At 33.2% G+C, this 18,212-nt stretch overlaps 1 protein-coding gene across 1 annotated transcript in view; it reads left to right on the forward strand.

Moving 5' to 3' along the window:
• The first annotated feature begins 3,396 nt into the window (after nucleotides 1-3,396).
• Nucleotides 3,397-18,212, forward strand: part of LOC146529576 (facilitated trehalose transporter Tret1-2 homolog) — a 38,040-nt gene continuing 23,224 nt past the window's right edge. Inside the window, exon 1 of the mRNA XM_085201826.1 lies at nucleotides 3,397-3,530. The gene's annotated coding sequence lies outside the window, so the exon portion shown is untranslated. The remainder of the gene's footprint in view (nucleotides 3,531-18,212) is intronic.

An 18,212-nucleotide genomic window follows, 5' to 3' on the forward strand; every position in this document is an offset into this window, starting at 1 on the left:
AATTAGGTCAAGTACATTAATAGCCGTGGCATTGTCACGACCATATTGTTAAATACATATATACCTACCTGTTTGTTTATTGATTGTGTGATGTGGTTTCGTAAGTGGTAGTAAATACGAATTCTATTCGGGAAAATGTTTTTAGTCTACTATATAATTATTATTTTTTTTTATATATACATGAAAAGCAGTAAGGTGACTGACATATCTTATCAGTTATATGTAACTTAAGTGTCAATATAGTAATGCGAGCTGGTCTGGTGACGTGACCAGGATCAGGACTTGAATAGTGGATATTTTCAAAGATTACTAGTAAATTAATTGAGTTTAGGTTCATATAATTTATAGCACGAATCAGATGTCCTGCTCGCAAGATCAAGATGTTGTTTTTAAGGTGTTCTTTAGTTTTTTTTAACAATTTTATAATTATTAGTCATTGGACTCTCCCGACTTTAAAATACAAAGAGATTAATGAAGACAAATAAAACATTGTAATTATATACAAAACAATCTGTCTTCTACGTTTGTTTACGTGAAACACGTATATAAATATAAATTTCTTGGCAAACTTGAAAATCCACCTGACTCAGTAAAAAGTTGTAAAACAGTCTTATTGCTTTAATATAAATGCAGGAGCTAATTAATAAATATACATACATAAAATAGATTGTTTTTTTTATATTTATGCATTAAAGTAGACACAATTAATCTACTGGCTAATGAATAGGTCACTGCTTTCCATAGGCATAGGAATGAAGGGAGGGGGTGGTATGTGCCCACCCCAGAGCAGTCTGGTGCCCAACGCCAACATTGTTAAAAAAAATAATAAATTGAAGACCCCTCTTGGAATATATCTCTAGATATTCATGTGCATTTCGCTCTAGCAAGACGATGCGCAGCGTTGTGCCACGGCCACACAACAGGAAGTGGATCAAATTTACGCAGAACAGCAATAATTTATACCCTGCATACCTTTAGCAAAACAATTCATTCCCCATGCACCGTCCATTTTTAGTGGCATTGCTTGCAAATAATTATTATAAATGCAAATAATCCGAGTAGAAATCGAACCCATAACACACGCTCACCATCAGAGGCTGTCACACCCATAACATCCTTAGAAGTAACGTATTCTCAATTTCCCTACAATATTTTAATGATATAAATATATAACACTTTCACTTCTTACTACTGCTGCACCGTTCTGTTGCATCTTGCATCTAAATGTAGATCGATGTTGTCGACAGAATACCTGCAATGCAATGCAATTGAAATTTGAAGCAAAACTGTGAAATCGAAGGTTTTGATGGCAAATTCGCACTGGGGGAAATTAAATTTAAATTAGTTAATAATTGTGCGAATATATTTAAATTATTTTCATGTCCTCACTCAACAGGCAATTGCCCGAATTTGGATGGAAAGCAATAATGTAGAGAAAATGTCACTGAGTGTTTGCACCTGTTCTTTTCAGGTTTGAGGCCATTTACTTTAGTGATGACGTTCATAAAATTAGGCATGTAATTTCTTAATTTCTCCAGCGATGTCTGATACTGCCTCTCTTACCAGTTACTCTTATTTTATGAGGGGGAACCGATATAAACCATAAAATATTTTATCAGTTCAATTTTTGCTACTGATTTATTTCTTTATTTTTTAATCTGACATTTGTGGTCCACGACTGACATGTCACATTTGTGCAGGCGCAATTTTCGGAACTCAAGATTAAGAATTGAGATTATTAAAATATTTATCTTCTGTATTTATTTGACAGCTAACCTATTAATATACATACATATATTTTAAATATTAAATTTAAATTTAAATAAATCGGTTTATAAATTTTAAAAAATCTCACAAAGGTAAATGTAATATGTTTCACAAAATTACTACAAATTTACTACATTATAGAATTGAAAAATTGTATAGTTCATGTGGGCGATGCTCTGCCTAGTTCGCTATTCATAATATATACCGAATCAATTACTTAATTCTTTACTAAAATATAGAAAAAAAATTCATAATAAACCACATTATTTTAAAAAGAGGATAACACAGGTTGAAAATAAATATGACATACATTTTTTTATTATTTTATGCTCACGAAAATATTATAAAAAAAAATAATATAAAATTTCGTCAACACATAATTTGGTGAACGCTTGAGTGACCTCATTCAATACAGTACCTATAGGTAAATTATATGACCATATAGTATGTTCTTTATTGCACTTGAAAAAATAAACGATTTAAGTATAAGCTTTTGTCCTTTTTCATGTATTTTTCTTATATTTCTGGAAGAGGCAAGGGAAACACGCGTACGGGTCACCTGATGATAAATGATCACCGCCGCCCACGACCCCGTGTAACATTAGAGGAGATGCAGGTGCGTTGCAGGCTTTTAAGCTAGAGCTACATAGAAGCGCTTTTTGAAGGAAATAACGTTCCTGTAGGAATTTCGAGAAAGCCTCTAATAGTGCTTTCATAAGCTAAATTGAATCCTGACTCCTAGCTGCCTTGGTGCGATGATGGGAATTTTATCTATTGAAGTTATTTTTGATTCCATTAGGTTTTAACGAAATCTTGATTAAGAAATACACATTTTCATATATTAATCGTAAATAATGATTATAAAAGGTTTACGAGCAGGTATACCTTAAGACATTTACACAAGTGGAATTCGAAGCTGTAACCTTCACCCACATAGTTTATTTACCACGTCCATTACAAAATCGAGTTTTAACGTTATATATACAATACATACATATATACATGCATATATATCAAATTAATACTTGGTACCGCAGTGCACGTGACTCCGCCGAGGAGTGGTGCAGCGAAAGTATCATAATTACGCAAACGACTGTTCCGCTTGTGATGCCTGTTGGTTTTATCGATTATTTTGTTTTTTTTTTAATATTCACGCTATATTCTGCATATAGCAGTTCTGCATACCGAGTTCCGCATATAGAGAGCTTATTGCTAAGACACTCCGTTCTCCACTATCAGCTGAATTCTCCGGACATTACGTATTGATTGGCGAAATTTAATGCCGTGTTTTGTTTGTGCCGTGAATAAAAATATTAAATAATTCTTTTCCCCGAGTGGAAATCGAACCAATAACAATCGCTTTACAGATTGTGCCACTGCGCCACGACTGTATCAGTATTTTTAACTTTGCTCTGTACTCCACACATAGTAGGGTAGGCAGAGGGGAATCTAGTGATAAGACACTTATTCTCCATCAAGACAATTCATTTTCGTTTAATATCACTTATGTTTAAAATATATAGCACTAAGAAATACTATTAAATTAGCTATTATATGGCGTTAATATGCCATATTATCGATAAGCTATCCACTAGATACATACATCCCTATTCAATACAAGTCGTACTATCACTCAGTTCTAGAACACTCGTTGCGTTTCCAAATACTGAAAAGTACTGTTAGTTTTAATTTTTGTGTCAATAAGGAAAAATATTAGTGATGTGAGTGCAAAATGTGCGCCGTGAGAGCTTTGTGATGTTCAGGTTAGTTGAATATCGATAACAGATGTCGCTTAACTATTCCTTTGCTTAGTTGATGTAGATAAGAAATATAAATTACTTTAGAGTTCAAAAGGTACCTTCGCCTATATTTAATTAAAAAATGAGAGAAATTATTGCTGTATAATTTATATTTCATCATAAATATAAAAAATAAGGTAAAAAATATCACCGGCTTAGAGAATTTACGAACGAACGTTTTTTATTTTTTTCGTTTTTGGACATTTTTATACCATTCGAAAGTTTAAAAAACTACAGAACCGACTTTTATTTCATTTCATACAGTAGATAAAACAAATCAAATATTTAAGTTGTTGTAACGTTCTGATAATATACGCATATTTCTTTTCTTTTTAGTGTTAAGACACTCCGTACTTTCCTTAAAATCCAGCGAAAACAGATTTTACACATTTAAAACCCACATACAAAGCTGCGAGCGACGACTAGTGTAATATTTATTAGCAATAAACAAATGAAGATAAAGTAAATTACATAAATAATTTGAAATTCACATGTAATTCAAACGATTATTACCACTATAGAATGAATTATTATAATTTGCAAATGTTTCCGTAACGGTAGCGCTGCCTGAACGTTTCCTAGTGCGTGACTGTTATAGTATAATAGATTGATTGGAAGTGATTCACCTGTTGGCTTTAGCCATTTGCTGCTGCATGAAAGCTGGTTAGGTTAAGAAACCTTTATTTTGTCCAGGAGTATGATGATTTGACAAATAGGTTGAATGGTAGAGCGTTTGATTGTAATAGCAGCGATATGTCCTAGTGTGTTGGATTCGATTTCAACTCGGTTCTAATTTATAAAATAAAAATAGCAAACAAACTATTAAAAATAAAGTTAGTAGTTGTTTCGTATCATAGAACTTTTTTTTTTTAAATTACGCTGTATCCCGCACACATTAGAGTAGGCAGAGGATACGTAGTGTTAAGACACTGTGTTCCCGATTTCCCGCTAAATTCTCGAGACATTGTGATTAATGAAAATATGAAATATTTAATTTCCTCAAGTGGAAATCGAACCCACAACCTATAGCGTTCATAATCACACTTTGTGCCCCTTCGCCACGACTGGCCTCATGATATGTAAATCATATTGAAAGTAATAGTTCTGTATGTAACTATATCTCATATTTAGGTGATGCTTATTGTTTTTTATATTTACTTATTTTCTTTTGTTTTTATTTTACTCAGTTTGTATGTTTTATACAAATTCCAGTTCCCGAAAATATTAAACAAAATAAATTAAAGTTCAATTACAACGATCAATTTGTCCTTCGGTTAGTTAACTAATTTTTGTTTCGAACCTTTGAAACGTTATCGCGACTATCTCTATATAAGATCGAAACCGCCTGTCTGTCTGTCGCTTAACGGAAACGAAAATTAACTTGACAAAAAAAGGGATTACATAGACAAATGCCTTTTTGAGGTCGTTGTGAGGCAGTGACTGTAAATTGTGGCCTCAGTTCCACACTTAAGTAAATAAATGGTACACCTATTTCCCGCTTTTAAAAGAGTCCGGCGTTGAGTTCCATCACTCAACACGCAATGTCTAGAATTCTGGCGAAACATGAAGAGCGTAGTGTCTTGAGTGTCAAGACATTTCGTTCTTTCTGCCAACTGTAATTCTGAAGCTGAAAAACAATAAGTCACTCAGTTCTTCATTTTCCGATCCGAGAAAACGATTTTCTCGTTTCTAAAAGAAACTCAAGTCGAATCAAATTTCTTATTTTAAGGCCAGTCGTGGCGCAGAGGTCACAAGCGAGTGAATGTAAAAGCTACAGGTCGTGGGCTCGATTCCTGCTCAAGTTTAAGTAATTTTACTAAACTAAAATTACTTAAACTCGAGAAAATATCAAGAACTCATAAGCCGTTCTGCAGGAATCCAGGGCATTACGCGAGGCAATTACGAAAGCGATGGCGTTAGGTTGATATAATAACTACATCGACTGACAGACACGTATCACTAGAATCTAGTACCCGTGTGATCACCAACTATAAATCTAAAATTATACATTATATGTATAACGAGAGACCCGCCCGCGGCTTCGCCCGCTTGTACTTATTTAGTAAACTAAACATAAATATATAAACACCCTTAGATGTTTTTTTTTATATAAATGCTTGTAGCGTACTTATAGAGTCTACTAACAAGTCATGTTTAATACTTGGATTACAATACAATGGAGCTCGTAGTGGCGCAGTGACATAAGCGTGCGACTAAAAACGCGACGTTTGTGGGTTCGATTCCCGCTCGGGGGAATGAAAATCGCATTGAGTTCCACTCAACACAAAATGACACAAGAATTCGGCAGAAAAGTGAGTAATGGAAGTAAGTAATACCAGTTAATCGCTGATTGACATCTCTGAATGAGACTGTAAATGTAATAAATCTAAGAAACAGTAATAACGCCAGTAAATTACCACACAACGTTACGTCGTCGGTAGGAATTGAAAATTTGGAATTTGGCAATATATCAAGTAATTTGTGAATGGCGTCGAGAAGATGATGCAGATACTGCTGGACTGGCTGAACTTTAGTTTTATATGTTCGTGTAGGTGGTTTCTTTTCAGAGCAATTTTTTTGTTAGCCATATGAGCACGGACCATTCTTCCCCCACCCCCCCTATTCCTTTGCTTATGGTTGTATGGTCGTAAGCCTGATTGACTAATAAATAGATTAGCCATAAACGCAAAAATATTTGTTTCAGTATGTATGTAGGTGTGTACGTATGTATGTATGTCACAGTCATGGCCTCTAAACGTTAATGCAAGAAGCTATTGAAATTTCTAAATATACAAGAGACGCTGACTTCCCGTTCCCCCGGCCAAGAGCCACCACTGTGATTCAGTTGTATTGTCAAGATTATTATTAGCTTTTACGATTATTAGCCTTAAGCTTGTGTTATTGTTTTTTTCAGGTTCCGTACCAAAAAGTGTACATACCGCTTTGTTAATAAGCATATTTTCATTATCATTTTTTTAATGTCTGTCTGTCTATCTGTCCCTTTGTCATCAGGCTGTATCTCATGAACAGTGATGAGTATTGTGTTTGTATTACTGCTAACACAACAATTATAAAAAATATTAAAATAAATATTTTCATATTCAATTCATTTCAAACTCATTCATTTCAAACTTACGCTCAAATTTTAGCTCAGTATATCAAGAAATAACACGGCGTTGAGAGTTCTGCTGCTCAATGCAATGCAATGTCTTGAGAAGTCGGCAGAAGGTGGGAAATGGAATATGAGAGTTAACCCTAGGTCCCCTTTACCTACCCTGCTACATGCTGGATACAGCGAGAAGCTAAAAAATTTATTACTTAAAGAATCATTAACAACTTTAAGCAACCTTGTGATCTTAAGTAGAAATAGAGATGTTTTTGTACTAAATTCGTGGAATCTGATAGACGGGCAATGGACTTCGGTCCAATCGGCAAATAATACAAATTTCCGCATCTATATATAAATACTTATTTTACTATACCATTATACCTTATGCAAAAAAACCATAAAAAACTCTACCAAATACTAACAATTGATTGTATCGAACGCGTGATGTCTTGTTTCTTGGTCAATGTCGTATGTTTTAATGTAAAACGATTTTGTTTTCTCAAATATATATGTTGAATAGTTTTTTGTCAGCTTCACGCTGTATCCCGCACAGAGCGGGGTATTCAGTGGGGACCTGGGAACCTAGTGTCCACGTTCCATTCCCTCTTAATACAATTACGTTCCTCCAGATATCAATAGAAAATGGGGAACGGGTGTCTTGACAATCGGTGATTCTAGTGATTCCAAATAATCAAGACAGTCTTGACTATTTTAAAATCACTTTCTGCCCTTTTTTTTTTCAAATATTGCGTGTTTGGTAGTTCGATTCATAATGACGGTCTTCTGAATAGGTAAAATTATGATAATAATGCTTATTGTCACGGCGTAGCAACACAGCATGACTGTAAACGTGACGGTTGTGGGTTCGATTTCAAAGCATGGACTCTCAGAAATTGTTTAGAAAGTAAGGAGCGGAGCTTGAATCACGCTAGGTGCTCTCTATATATTCTAATACAGGGAACCTAGTGTTAAATCACTCCGCCTTAAGTTAATAAAAAACAATATAATAAAGAATAGAAAACAATTGTTGGTTAGGAATTATTATGTAAATAGAAACTATAGAAAGTAAGTTAGACAATGTTTGATAATGGCAATGTATTAAAGTATTTATTTAACTGAATAAATAATAATAGAACTTTTATAATTAATTCAGATCATTCAATACAAAGGCAAAAAATTCTAGAATTGTTCTGTTGTTCATAAAATTTCCACTCATTAAAATTATTTAATTACCATTATAATGGCATGAAAACTATAAGAACTGCAATTTAGCCATCGTGCTATGGAAGAATGACTACGACGGCACTGCTCGTAGGTTCAATTCCCATTCGTAGAAATATTTATATTTTACATATTTTTACTTTTCTGCAATAGGCGATCTTTAACAAAAATTAGCAGAAACTGGGGAACGGAATTGTCTTTGTAATTTTTTTATTTCTTCTGCTTACCCTAATAGGAAAAACGCGCGTAGCTGAAAATAAAAAATCTATAACAGAATTTTTTTTTTAGTTATAAATAGTTATCCTATGGCACTACAGTTATTTCACCTTATAATACCATAAAAACCATAAGAAACATCCCGAGCTATTTCTATATACACCGGTTCTCCGTTCGTGGACTAGATGCGCATGCGCCGGTCTCGTTAGATGGCATTGCTATGATAAAAAACATATTGGCGCCAATGGATGATTCATCTTAGGTATGGAATAAGAAGTGAATACAAACATGTGTAAATTACACATACATGTATGTGTAATTTTTTTTTATTAATACACATACACTTTAGTAATACATACACTTTAGTAGTTTAGCGAATACCATTTTTTTTTATGCTGTATGCTGTATCCTGTACATAGCGGGGTAGGCAGGGGGAACACGGGGACCTATATACTTATACGAAAATCTTCATGTAATACTGAGTAGAATTAGAACCCAATACCATCACTATACAACTAATACCTACGTTTCTATACGGCGTCATCAATAAAAAGTCAACACAGGCACCGTTTAAAGACAGTTACATAGTCTTTAGAAGAAAAGTCGTTGCGATCTATAAATATCTCAGCAACCATATAATACTAGTTTTTCTAACTATTTTCACGTAATGGCGCCTTTCAACTTAAATGGTTGTTTGGACCAGACTCGTGTTATATAAATACTTAGAACGAGTTGAACTAGAATTGTAGAAGTATGTATGGATAAATGTATATTTCAAGTATTTTTCTTTTCTATGTGTGGAATATAATTTTGAAAATGTTAAAAATAAAAAAATCTGCTCCAGACACCAGGGTACGCAGAGGGAACGTAGTGTTAAGGACCTTGAGTTTAAATGATCATATTTCTATTTATTTTGCAATTCCTACAACCAAAAGTCGGTGCTAAGTTTCCCCACTCTTTATATCAAATTCGAAAGAGAAATGCAAAACGGAATGTTTTGACACAAAATAGAACATTTTGATATATTATAATTAGACATATTGTAAACAATATTTTGCAAAATATTAATATAGTTTCTTACTAGCTCAGCGGCACAGCATACTCATACAAACTGTAACCACGACGGTTGCAGGTTCGATATTTACACTGGAATCGATTATTTGGCAATCATTTTCATTACCTCGATCTATAGTATACGTAATAGAATTTGCGTATACTGCAATAGTATCTTGTGCTTACTACCACTGAACTATCAACATTACGTAAGTGTAGGTTAATTTAAATCACCTAGATATTGAGGTCACCTCTTATGTATAATTACAGTTTGCGTATAACAATTTCAAGAACGTTGTCTGATAAAGATGCGAACAAACATTTCATTGCAATATCAAGATGTTGCTATGTTACTATATATGTACATATTTACGTATATACATAATGTGGCTTTGGTAGTAAAAACTGGTCAAGTGCGAGTCGGACACAGCTAAGGGGTCCGTACCGATTGTAGATCAATGAGAAGTTAGAATACAATTTATAAAAGTTGACAGTTAGAATACAATTTATAACAGTTTTCGGGCGTATGACCTCATAATGTATGAAACTAGCTATATTTATAAGTTTGTAATATTTTTTTATCTGTTAATTATATATAATTTCCTATTTTTAAGCATTTTTCTTTTATTTTCACTGCAAGTACTAATTTCTTGCCTAATTTTATAATTGCAAGGCTACAAGAAGTACCCTATAGGATTTGATTATGACGTGAATTTCATACAAAATTTAGCAAAAATAATGCATAAGTAAGTGCTCGTATCCTTTGATTGTGTTGACTGTTGGTGTTGATTTAAAATAATATAAATATTTTTTACAGCTTAACACATCTACGAGATAAATTTATCTGGAGATTTTTAGAAATAGACGGGAAATATTTTTTACTTAGCTTCACGTTGTATCTCACATATAACAGGGTAGGCAGAGGGTTAGGACACTTCGTTTTCCACTTTCCGCCGATTTTTTGAGGCATTACGTGTTGAGAGGCGGAAGTCAAGGCCTCAACAAAGTCATTCTATAAGGGTTCTCTTTTTTTACTTATGGCGTTTAAAGTCGACAGAAGAGGTGTAAATTTTAATAAGTTTATTAATTTTAATATTGATTTTTTTACACGTTGTATAAACAACATTTAAATGTCAATCAATTTGTATAGGAGTATAATTAGTTAACTAAAGATTTATATCCTATTGTATATACTAGGTACTATTTATAAGGCGTGTACACACTAGCCTTGCTAGATACTGCTATCGTTATAAATGGGCATATCTAGAGTTTTTTTTAGAGAAGCCTTGTCATTAGTTCTTTTCTTGGTTAATTGTGTATATATTTCCATATTTAACTATTTTTCAAAATCAAAATAAAAAACGGCAGCTTGCCGTAGAGGTCCGCTACTCGACAACGCAATGCTTTGAGAAATCGTATGAATGAATGTATGAAAAAATAGAATATGCAATTTAGTAAAGGAATGACAAGATTTTATTTTTGGGTAAAATTGTACTTTTATTTTCCAGCAATATTTTTTACAATTTTTTATTGAACTTTTGTTATGGGGTAAGCACAGCTTCGAGGTCTCCCCTAGCCTAGCCTATATCCTAGCGTAGGCTAAAGGTTTTGAAAGTCTCCTGCTCTGCAAGTTTTACGTCTGTCAATTTCACTGAATGTCTGTGGTATATTTAGAGAATGTCGAGGTGCGTGGCGAAAAGAGTGTTTCAACATAAGAATTCTTCTGCCTATTCTGTTATATGCAGAAGATGTATAAAGTGAAGGTAGTAGTTTTGGAAGTAACAGTTGTGGGGCTAAGTGAGGTAAAAAGGTTTGTAACTCAAATGTTTTATATTCAAATTATTATAATCATTTTCTTATATCTTGCATATAGTAGGTAAAGTAGATTGAGATCATTTTTGAACTCTGCCTTATACCCTGACCATAAGCTTCAATATTTGCAATCAGAATCAAACCCAATGCGCTACTATGATCTTATATTCTTATTACATAATTGTATCTAAGCTATTAGGTAGGTACTTTTTTTTAACGATCTAAGCTATTATTTAATTCAAGTGTATTTAACCCTTATCTAACAATATCTCACGTTTCGTCAAAACGCGGAAATGACTTTTGAGAGAACAAATCAAAATATCATTTAATAGAATTGTATGGTCTTAATTGTGTTTTTTTTTTATATATAAATTGATTATTTTCGTTTCCTTATAGCTTTTAAATTAGACTTTTTTTAATGATTTTTTGTGAAAAAAAAAAACGTCACGTCAAGTCAGCTTTTGTAAAATATTTTGTACATTTAATTTAATCCGTAGTTGTTTTTGAAACATGTCAAATTGACCTTATAGCCGTATAGCAGAGTAGACAGAGGGGACTTAGTGTTAAAACACTCTCTTTTTATTTATTTTTATTATATTAACATATGTACTCGTATATATATACAAACGTTACATACGCATACATGCTCATAGTTTTTTAAAGACGTTTTTTTCCTTTTTTGTATTCCCTGAAAATTTTATTAATACTTAGCAGGTTTACACTCTGAGCCGACGTAATATAGAATAGAAAATAAGAATTTATGAATAGGTTTAATTTATTTGTAATATTTACGCACGCACAAAGACGGATGTTTAGACGTAAATTAATTCAAAACAACAATATTGTTAGATCATTGAATGAATAATACATATTATATCTTTGTACGTAAGAACTATAAAGTGCGGGGTTAATTTCCGCTACTCAGCGAGCAATGTCTCATTGATAACGGGAGGAGAGTGGAGTAAAGAGTCATTTTAAAATCTTTCTTCCACCAGAAAACCATCCCTTCCATGATACAAAGTAAGTCTCGATTTACTTCTCAAAGTAAACAGTATTTATGTAAATGCTTGTCAATAGTCATATGATTAATAATAAGGCTTATTATACATGACATAAGAGCCTTGTATTAAGACACTCGGTCCACACTTTTCGCCGAATTCTCGAAGCATTGTGTGTTGAGTGGCGAAACCCAACGCCGCACTTTGCCTTGTTAAATTTCCTCAATTTGGGTATCGAAATGAGCGGGGCCACTTGCCCCGCCCCTCGACGCGGACAGCCTCATCATCATCATAATGCATATGGCACTTGAATAGTACAACACGATGGTCCTATGTTCAAAACTAAATAAAGAAAAAAATATTTCGGTATAAAAGAAATAAATTATTTTTTATTAAATTCTTTATGAATATTCTTACTTGTATAAATTTAAATAAATAATTTCTGCGATTTGCATAAAACATTTACGTGCTAGAGTTAATAAGAAATTTCCTATCAATTCATGTAACAGTCACCTTACTACGTTTCTTTGTAATCGTAGTGACCTCTTGTAATCTGTTGTAATGTTAACTATTATCACTCGATTTAAATACTATTTTACATTGTTGCTAATTTACGCCTAATATATGTAAGGCAATTTGTGACAGTAAACTATGACTTGAAAATTGAGCGGAGAGTCTCTTAAAATATGGTTCCCTCTGAAAATATCCTGCTGAAAATTATAAACGTTCCGACTTAATGTAGGTACTCGAGGAAATATCTTTTTAATATTTTTATTTCTTCGCTCTGGTTTCGAGGCAACGGGCGGCGTTGAGTTGTGCCACCTAACAAACAATGCCTTCAGAATTCGGCTCCAGAAGTGAAGAGATGAAAATAAAAAAAAAAATTACATTTAGTCATTATATTTATTCCTTCTTTTTATAGGGAAACTAATAATTTACTTGGACCACTTAGCTCTTATATTACTAGATTAAATTTATTACTCTACTAATGATATTGCTCATAAACACAAAACACTTACCATACATACATAATTACATACAAACATCCATACATATTTCCTATATAACTTTATCAAATGCCCCAAATCGTTTGTTCTAACAAAGCTGGACTTTGTCGAGGTGACTGACTCAGTTATCATACTCTCGATTCATTATACGTTGTACCTAATATATTACAATGTCCACTCACTACTCATGTTATATGACGTTTACAAGTAACTAGTACAGTAATTATTACGGCGTTAAACTACTTATAAGGAAAAGCGTTTGGCTGTAGTGCGTTGGTTTTCAATTCGATTCTCATACTCGAGAATGATTATATTTGAATTATTTATTTATTATTTATTTATCGGCCGAGGCATAGAGCAGCACAATCAGTTTGCTTTATGGGGGACCGTCTGGTGGAAGAGAGTCACTGGCCGCCAGCTATTTATTCTGGAACGTCCGTTAGTATCTTCCAATAACACAGTAGCCAGTCCATCCAAATTCCATGTCATGGGCCTAGTTTACATTACTACATTTTCCATAGTTCCTACGCACTACCCCAAGGCCATCTTTGGGTAATTACCTGGGGTTTGGGGAGATGGATCATAGCTGATGCGTCACAGTAGAACGTTTTTATAATTTCTGAGGATCCTCTGTTGGATCTGTATCCCAACGCAAGCCTTCCAAAGGACCGGGCCCTTTGAACTCGACATCCTTGGGAAAAGAGAAACATAATAATAGCAACAAGATGTACTTATCACAATTTTAAAATTTAAATAAACCAAATCTATGAATTATCGTAATTACGTCATTTCTTCATAATGTATATTATTATGTTGAACTTGAGTTCAATGTAAGAAAAAAATATTATTCATTACATTAATAATGTTGTAAGAAATTATTTATATGTCATAATGCATGTATCTATACCTACTTAAATTGTAAATCTGAAGGAGTTTGTTTGGCTGAACACGCTAATCTCGGAAACTATTGATTCGAATTGAAAAATTCCTTTTATAGAATAGAGACAATTTATCGAGATATATATTTTTCTGCTTTACACTGCATCGCACACGTATCAGGACAGACAGAGTGTACCTGGAAACCTTATATTAACCTGATAGGTTCCCATTAAGACATTTCCGTTCTTCACTTTCCGCCGAATTTTGAAGGCATTAACCCTCTTTACCTGCTGCCAGAGTTACCTCGCACACATATGTGTCATGTCACATGTGTCATACATAATTGTTATTTCCATTTGACCACGAATAAAAGCTGCAGCTAAAACCTAGTGCATATATGTATATATGATAAGACCGAAGAGAATATAAAAATAAATATTTGTTTGAAAAATGGAAAACACGCATAGATAAGAACCTAGAACGCCCCCTACGATTTGTTGACATTTGATTTTACATGACATTATGCCCTTATCAATCTTATATTCATATAATGTTAATGTAAACATAGTAACACTAATATAAATATACTTAATTGTTAGTGTGGCATTGTTTTGGAGATAGCAGATTCTATTTTTGTCTCGCGCCATTCTGTTTTTTTTTTTAGTCTTTGTTTATTTACGGAGAAAATTTTAAATCTGGTGGTTTACTTCAGCGAGGAAACGTTCGAAAAGCTCCATATTTTATACATTTATTGATAACTCGACAACTTAAAAAAAATAATTAGAAAGTTTAATGTCTTTTTAAACGTAATTCTGCCACTTAAAGATTGAAAAAAATATATTGAAGAAATTTGTGTAAGGAATGTCTACTTGTAAATATTTTCTTTGTTCCAGAGTTTGCAAACGTTATATAACGCCCATTGCGAGCGTGATTTTACATAATATGTACAGTACGGTCGACGAGTTGTGGTCGTCCGAGGATACACAGTTACAGCTATCTGTATAGCTTCAAGACCGTACTTTTCCATATATCTCATGTACTATGTTGTCATTTCATTTTCAGTATGCGCCTACACTACTAATTTTCACTATTTTCATTTTAAAAACGTTTGCGGAAAAAATATTTTTTGAAAAAAAATCATATATGTACATTGTAATTTGTTAGGAAAGGAAATAAAAGTAAATAATTAAAAGGTATTTTCATTTTTTGCGCTGGTAACTAGACAAAGCACGGCGTTAAGTTCTGCCAGTCAACACACAATATCTACGAAATTCGGCGAAAATTGCGGAACGGAAGTATCTTAATGGGAACGGAGTGTCTTAATTAGGTTCCCAGGTTCCGCTTTTAGCATTACATTAAATGAGTATCGTCGTCTATTACCGGCCATTGTATTTAGCTTAACAAGGAAAGAAAAACAATGTTATACATAGTTATTCTCCCGAATCGGAATCGAACCTGTAATCATCAATACAATCAGATATTATACCACTGCGCTAAATGCAGAAAAATATATATTTCTAAGAATCTTTGCGTAGTAGAGTAGAGCTCAGTTCTGTCGAAATTTTCCTACAGAGGTGCTAATAATAAAAAAATTAACTGCCGCTTGGAAATTTTGATGTATGTGTAGCGTTGTACATATAAATTAGTTAAAACGGTACAGTACATACAGTATGCTATGTATGCAGCCAGGAAGTCAGACAGATCTTTGTGTCAAGACTCTCCGTTCTTCGTTTTCCGCCGTAACTCGAAACTGAGTAGTGGTACTCAACGCTGCGATTGTCTAGCGAGAGCAGGAAAATGTTAGTAATTAATTTCCTAGAAATTACAGGGAACGAACCCAAAACCTTTGCGTTTAATGGTGCAACGGCTTCCACTGCGCTACGTTGGCTTCTTGTCTGTACCTACCTATATCCAATAGGCCAATTATTTATTAAAATAAAAAAATAAAATTGTTTATTATATTTAGCAATTTTTCTTAGCATGTGGTATAGACATGATATTGCATTTTAAAAGGCGAAACATAAAATTCCAAATATAAACATTTTCCCTAGTGGGAATCGAACCTGCTACCGTCATAGACACTCATACTCTATAGAATGACATAATCAAGATCTTGTTAATTAACTAATTTAAAATTTTGTACATAAATTACACAATTTATTGAAAAGTTGACATTTTAATTTTGTAGTTTATTTTCCTCATAACGCGTAATTTCCAATGGCGTACAATGTTGGTACTCAGGAATGTATATTTGCTTAATTCGATTGATATATTTACTTTGTAAGATCTGAGGCCGTCGTCTTTAAGCGGTACAGCGTCTTACTGTAGAAGTGAGAGTTGGGTTCGATTTTCATTAAGGGGATTGAAATATTTCATTCTTTTCGCTCTGGTGAAGAAGAAAAAGCGCGGCGTTGACTTCCACCAAAAAACGCAATGCCTCCAGAATTCCCAAAAATGGGGAATATAGTTTACACTAGGTTCCTGTCTTCCCTACTGTGTGCAAGAACAGCGTGAAGCTAGAAAAAATAAGCCAATATATGCGAAAAGTTTTTTTTTATACAAAAAAAGTGATTGAAAAAAAAAAAGCGAAATGTATAATATTGAAGTGATGTTTACTTGAGAGAAACCTTTTTATTATAAAAACAAATACTTAACATGACGAGTTAATAAACTCTATTTATGTTATCTTTATGTATACTTTTATTTTATTTATAGCGCTTAATTTATTATACCTAGTTATTATAGAACTAGAGGAATCTATTTTAACTTTAATATTCTAAAACGCCACCAAAGACGCATTTATAGAGAACGGAGTGATCTTCTATTAAATTTTCTCTGGCTATCTTAGTAAAAGAGATATCTAAAACACGTTTAGTCATATTATTTAGTTTTAAATTTTTCACTTGTAACGATGACTTTAAAGCATTTTATTGAATTTACCAAATGTTTTAGTAGAACAATAATAATGAGGTTGATTAAGCAAGGGAAAAAACGTTGACGTAAGAATTAAATAAAATAACAAAATAATTCTCTCTCTTTACTCTATTTTTGTGGTTTATGTGGGATAAAGCGTAAGACTAGAAAAAATATGTATATTAATAAAAATATTTATGTCATAATGGTGCAGTAGAAGACAGCTCCTGACATTTACCGGCCGGGTTCCGATCATCGGAGATATTATTTATTTTAATGTCTACGCTCTAGTACATCAATATGGCGAATTTTTCAGGATCATGGAGTCTCACTCTCTTCTCTTGTTCTCTCGGCCTCGACTCTTTTATACACGAAAAAGCGTAAAGCTTATGTAGAGCAACATTAGGTCCCATAGTAATGAGTCACTTCTTTCTCTCCTGTATCTACATAATGAAGGTGAAGGCGATGCATATAAGTAAAAAAATATACTGAAAAATTAATCTAAAGTCAACTTATATAGTAATATATTATCACGACGATATTTAACTTCTGTTTATATTATTTTACAAAGCATATAGGTTATCGCTTATCAATAAATTCGTTAATGATATTTAGGTTGACATACATACATACATATGCGTGGCTCGTGTCGTATGAGGTGACGTATGATATAATTAGAGGTCAGGGGGAGGCAAAATCGGGTGACGACACACGTCATGTAGTAGGCGCGGATATAATTTATCGATATTGTCAATACAAATATTTTTTGTTGTTATGTAAATATATTTTTCTTGTTCTTATGTCTTAACGAGTCGTGAAACTGCAAAAAATTTTTTTAACCCTAAATATTATTGTCTATGTTTTGTTCCAATAAAATCATATATTTATAGTCTTTTATATCAGCTTCACGCTGTATCCCGTGCACAACAGGGTAGGCAGACTTCGTTCCCCACTTTCTGCCGCATTGCGTGTTGAGTGGCAGAACTCAACGCCGCGCTTTGTCTCGACACCAGAGCGAAGAAATGGAAATATAAACGTAAATAAATATTTCACTTCCTCGAGTGGGGATTGAACCCACAACCGTCGCGTTACAGTCACACCCTTGTGCCGCTGCGCCACGACGACCTCACACAACCTCTATAGTCTTTTATAACATAAAATTTATTATGAAATGCAACTGAATACTTGCAATTGCAGAATTTCAATTGATAAAACTGTTTTGAACAATTGACTACTTTCGAGTACCTGTACTGCAATAGATTCTTGTATAAAATTATTCTTGTGATAACAGCGATAAAATATGTATAATTTGTTCTTGAAAATTTAATTACTACAATCAAATTTCAAACAAAAATGACAAAATACGGCGTAGGTAGGTACATATGATAAAAATATTTGTTACAAATTATCGCGAAAAGAAATTGTAAGCTACAGGTTC

Source organism: Heliconius melpomene, chromosome 18 (genome assembly GCF_056956725.1).
Source record: "Heliconius melpomene rosina isolate 202511_hmr_F chromosome 18, ASM5695672v1, whole genome shotgun sequence".
Taxonomy (NCBI): domain Eukaryota; kingdom Metazoa; phylum Arthropoda; class Insecta; order Lepidoptera; family Nymphalidae; genus Heliconius; species Heliconius melpomene.